The sequence below is a fragment of the Furipterus horrens genome, unplaced genomic scaffold, assembly GCF_987537825.1.
Source record: "Furipterus horrens unplaced genomic scaffold, mFurHor1.1.pri manual_scaffold_10, whole genome shotgun sequence".
NCBI lineage: Eukaryota > Metazoa > Chordata > Mammalia > Chiroptera > Furipteridae > Furipterus > Furipterus horrens.
This window is the reverse complement of record NW_028327180.1, coordinates 82612007-82617986: the sequence shown is the minus strand read 5'-3', so window position 1 is coordinate 82617986 and position 5980 is coordinate 82612007.

The following is a 5980-nucleotide window of genomic DNA, read 5'->3' as shown; positions in this document are numbered from 1 at the left end:
ATGAAATATCTTTTTCTGTTTGTGTGTGTGTGTGTGTGTGTGTGTGTGTGTGTATTTGAAATGGGTCTCTTGCAGACAATGTACTTATGGGTCTTGTTTTCTTATCCATTCAGCTACCCTGTGTTATGATTGGAACATTTATATTATTTACATTAAAAGGGATTATTGATAGATATGTAGTTATTGTCATTTTATTATTCATACTTGTGTTCCTTTATTCTTTCTTCTTCCTAAAGAAATTTATTTAACGTTTCTTGTAATACTGGCTTGGTGGTGATGAACTCCTTTAGCTTCTTCTTGTTTGGTAAGCTCTTTACCTCTTTCCTTCAATTTTAAATGATAGCATTGCTGGGTAGAGTAGTCTTGTTTGTAGGCCCTTGATTTTTATCAATTTGAATATTTTGTGCCAGTCCCTTCTGGCCTGAAAAGTTTCTCTTGAGAAATCATCTGACAGTCTTATGGGAGCTCCCTTGCAGAAAACTCTCTTTCTCTTGTTGCTTAAGATTCTCTCTTTGTCTTAAACTTTGCCATTTTAATTATGATGTGTCTTGGTGTTCACCTCTTTTCATTCATCTTGTTTGGGACTCTGCACTTTCTGGATTTGTTTGTCTATGTCTTTCATCAGGTTAGGGAAAATTTCAGTCATTATTTTTTCAAATAGGTCCTCAATCCCATGTTCTCCCTCTGCTCCTTCTGGTGCCTCTATGATGTGAATGTTATTACACTTGATGTTGTCCCAGAGATCCCTTAAACTATCCTCATTGTTTTAAAATTCTTTTTCTTTTTGCTGTTCTGAATAGGTTTTTTCTGCTACCCTGTATTCCAAATCACTGATTGGACCCTCTGCTTCATCTAATCTCTTATTGATCCTTGCAAGTATACTCTTCATTTCAATTACTGTATTTTTCATTTTGAGTAGTTCTCTTTTTATGGTTTCTATGTCCATTTTTATGCTTACTACCTCTTTATGGAAGTTCTCACTAAGTTCCTTGAATGTCCTATAACCAGTATTTTGAACTCTGTATCTGATAGACTTCATGTCTCCACTTCATTTAGCTCTTTTTCTGGAGATTTCTGCTGTTCTTTCATTTGGGACATGTTTCTTCTTCTCCCCATTTTGACTGCCACTCTGTCTTTGTTTCTACATATTAGATAGGTTAGGTAGATCTGCTCTGTCTCCCAGACTTGGCATGATGGCCTTCTGTAGCATGTGTCCTGTATGCCCTAGTGACCGAGTCTCCCTGATCACCTGAGTGCTCCAGGAGTGTCTTCTGGGTGGTTGTGCTTGCCCCCTGTTGTAGTTGAACCTTGATTGCTGTTGGCAATGTGGGACTGACCTTCAGGCTGACAGGCTGTGAGAACTGGCCATGACCACAGCGTACGATCTGTTGTGTGGGGGCAGACTCCACAGAGAGGGATTTACCCCAGCAGGCTCTGGTGCCCGCTGAGAACACCCGTTGTGGGTGCCACTTGTGGAGCTGATTGCGCGGTGCTCTGTTGTAGTCTGAGGCTGGCTACTGGGTGTGTTGGTTCTGGGGACTCTTGGGTGGCCCCACTGCAGGTCCGTGTGAGATACTTCCTGTGACTGACACAGGGCAGCCTGTTAGGAGCTACAAAGCGATACGTGGCTGGTAGCTGCCTGTGCTGGGCCTGGATGTGCATGGAAGAGGCCACGCTATGAACTGAGGCTGCCTGCCACCATTACTGGGCCTGCGGCAGGTTATCAAAAGGCCCAAGGCACCCCGACACCAGCTGCCACCTGCCAGCCTGCAGTAGGGGAGGGTCTCAGGGAGTCACGAGGGTGGAGCGAGTGGAGCTCACCAAGCTGATACAGAATTAGGTCCACACGGAGACAATGATGGCCGTTCCTCCCGTCCTCGCACTGAAACCACATGGCTCAGTTTCTCCCTGTATGTTTCTGGCACCATCCAAATGCATGATCAAGATTTCTTGTGAGTTTTTGAAGACTGCAAAGCCACCCAAAGAACTTCAGGTTGTGCACGGGATGGGCGGGGTGGGGGCCCAGGGAGTCATCAGGGCGGAGCTGGTGGAGTTCACCCATTCACCAGGTAATGCAGGATCAGTTTTGGCCATGTGGGGGGACAGCTCAGCACAGGGAAGATGGCACCTGTCAGCCAGGTGGGAAGAGAGCTCACCTCAGGGACAATGACAGCCATCCTCTAGCCTTCACCCTGAAGCCATACCATTCAGTTTCTCGCTGTGTCTCAGGGCACGCCCCAAGCTAGAATTTCAAGTTTTTAAAGGAAGTCTGCTACCTGAGCCCAGGCTTGTTGCTGCTGAAAGAGCCTCAGGTTGTGCATGAGTTGGAAGGGGCGGGGTCCCAGGGAGTTGCTGCGGTGTGGTGAGTGGTATTTACCTGGTTAATACACTTTCCCCGAAGCTGAGCCTGAGGCCACTCAGCAAAGGTGTCAGGAGTACACTGAGGACAGCCACCACCACCTGGGGCCTGTGGACCTTTGCTGTGGGGCAGGGTCTCAGGAAGTCATGAGGGTGGAGCTAGTGGCGGGTTCAGATTTGGGCAGGCTGGGTGAGGGCTCAACGCAGGAAAGCAGTGGTTGTCCCTCCAGCCCTCACTCTGAAGCCACACAGCTCAGTTTCTCCCTGTGTGTCTCTGGTGCCCCTGGAGCCCCTGTTCTCTGCTGGAGCCCAAGGTGAGTGCCTGCAAGCTAGAGTTTGCGCAGTGGTCTTTTAAGAAGATGCCTGGGGCCTTGGCTGGTGTGACTCGGTGGGTTGGAGCACCGGCCCATAAACTGAAAGATGGAGGGTTCGATTCCCATCAGGGCACAGACCTAGGCTGTGGGTTCCATCCCCAGTGGGGGCGTGTACAGGAGGCAGCCAATTGATGTTTCTCTCTCACATGGATGTTTCTCTCTCTCTGCCTCTCTCTCCCACCCCCCCCACCCCTTTCCTTTTCTTTCTCTTTAAAATCAATAAACATATTTTTTAAAAAAACAAAGAAGACGCCTGGGTTTCCAGCAGCCCTCCATCTTACCCAGACAGATGGAATCCCTCTGATTTTCACAGCCAGTAGTTCTGTGGGCTCCTCCTCCCGACACCGGAGTTCCAGGCTGGGGAGCCTGGTGTGGAGCGGAGACCCCTCACTTCTAAGGGGGAGGGAGACCACTGCAGCTGAGATATCCCTTTGGATTCTCAACTACCACCCATGGGTGTGGGGCCAGCCCCTTTTGCATCTCTGCCCCTCCTACCAGTCTCAACCTGGCTTCTTCTTTATATCCTTAGTTATAGGACTTCTGTTTAGCTAGTTAAACCTGGTTATTCAGGTTTATTGTCGTATACTTTAGTTGTAATTTTGATATGATCGTGGGAGGAGGTGAGTACAGTGTCCACCTACTCCACTATCTTGACCAGAACCTTTTTACATTGAATGGTCTTGGCACCCTTGTTGAAAATCAATTGACCATAAATATAAAGGTTTATTTCTGGACTTTCCTTTCTTTTCTTTCTTTCTCTCTTTTCTTTTCTTTTTTTACTCCTCAGGTAAGGACTTCTTTTTCATTGTTTTTAGAGAGAAGGGAAAAGAGAGAAGAAAGGAGAGAGAGAAACATTGACCTGAGAGAGAAAGATCAATCATTTGCATCTTGTATGCATCTGGACTGGGGATCACATACTTTTGGACTGGGGATCAAACCCGCAACCTAGGTTTGTGTCCTGACCAGGAATCAAACCCTCAACCCTTTGGTTACAGGATCAGCTCCAACCAACTGAGTCACATCAGCCAGAGCTATTTCTGGATGTTTAATTTTATTCTGTTGAGCTATATATCTATCCTTGTGCTGATATCACACTGTTTTGATTTCTATAGCTTTATAGTTAATTTTGAAATTGGAAAGTGTGACTCCAAGCCTTGTTCTTTTTCAAGATTGATTTGACTATTTGGGGTTTCTGGAAATTTCTTATGTATTTGAGAATCAGCTTCCCCATTTTTGATAAAAAGGCCATTGGGATTTTGATAGGGACTCCATTGAATCTGTAGATTACTTTGGGGAATATGCTATCTTTAGAATAAACCTTCCAATCCATGAACATAAAATGTCTTTCTACTATTTAGTCTTTTAAAATTTCTCTCAGTATTGTTTTAGGGTGTCCAGTATATATGTCTTACATTTGTTTAGTTAAATTTATTCTCAAGCATTTTATTCTTTTAGATGCTATTGCAAATAAAATTTTTAAATTTTTATTTTTGGACTGCTCCTTGCTAGTGTATAGAAATACAGTTGACTTTTTTGTGTTACTATTGTGTCTTGTAACTTTGCTGAATTCATTTATTAGCTCTAGTAGGGTTTGTTTGTTTCTTGGTAGTTTTTTTAAGACTTTTTCTATATATAAGATCATGCCACCTACAAATAAAGATAGTTTTGCATTTCCCTTTTAAATTTGGATGCCTTTTCTTCCTTTTCCTCTGTGATTGCTTTGGCTAGAATTTCCAGCACAGTGTTGAGCAGAAGAGGTGACTGTATCATCCTGGTCTTGTTTCTGACCTAAGGCAGGGGCGACGGGGGTGGGGAAGCTTTTCATCCTTCACCGTTGCATTAGCTGTAAGTATCTTACATATGCCCTTAATCATGTTAAGGGTAATGTGCTTTATTCTTAATTTGTTTTGTGTTTTATTATGGAAGCATGCTAGGTTTTGTTAAAAGTCTTTTTCCATATCAATTGACAGGATCTTATGGGATTTTTTTTTTCTTTCTACTCATGGGGTGTATTCAATTGATTTTTATGTGTTGAACCATCTTTGTATTTCGGGAATAAGTCCCACTTGATCATATGTATAATTATTTTAATTTGTTGTTGGATTTAGTTTGCTAGTATTTTTTGAGTATGTTTGCATTTATATAAGAGATATTGTTCTAGTTGTCTTTCTCATGATGTCTTTGTCTGGCTTCAGAGTCATGGGACTACTGGTCCCATTGAGTTGAAAAGTGTTCTCTCACCTTCCATTTTCTGAGTTAGAAAATAATTGGTAGAACTTACCAGTGAAGTTATCTGGTCCTGGGCTTTTCTTTGTTGGGAGGTTTTCCATTATTGATTTTATCTCTGCCAGTTATAGGTCTATTCAGATTTTTCTATTTCTTCTTGAGTCAGTTTTTGGTATTCATGATTACTAAAGGTTCAAAACACCTTTCTGAAAAACAAAATAAAACATGTACATATAAAATACATTACATACATCTCATTACATGGAAAGAATGATCATTTTCCTGGGTCAATGTTATATTGGGACCTTTTAGTTTTAGGAAGTAACTTTATAATCATGTTATTTAGAAATAAGCAAGGACATACTAAGAGATCAACTAAAAAGGGCAAACGCAATTGCCTCCAGGAAAGGAACAGGCAGAAGAATGCTATTTTTCTTGAGAAATATAGCAGCACAATTAATCTTTGTTAAAATAAATAAATAACAATGAATTAATGAAAAGGCAGTTCTACAACCAGGCTGCCTGGATCCACATTCCGCCTCCACCATTTGGAAACTACGTAATTATGGGCAAGTTTCATAAACTGAATCTCCGTTTTTCCATCTGTAAAGTGGGAATGATAATGGTACCGACCAGATAAACTTTTTGTGGAGACAAAAGGAGATCATGAATGTCAAGGGCTTGGCTGGTGAGTGTCCTATAAATAGACGCTTCTTGCTGCTATTATCAAGCTGTCCCCAACCAATCCAACTTCCCTTCTGGCTTAGCCAGGGCCACCTGGCCACTCTGAAAACACCCATTTGTGCTACTGACCAACTGGCTGCTTGACCTTGGGACTGTCTCTTCTGCCAGGGCTCTAGGGAGGTGGCTTCAGGAGGGCCCAAACCCGGCCAGCTCCCTCAGGCTCAGGCTGGCCCTGCCCCAGACTCCCACCCCTTCCTCTAGGGTCATGGCTTTGTTTTCTTCTAAAGAACCAAGATTTCCAAATTCTGTGGTTGCCTTGCCCTGCTAAAAGAGGAAGA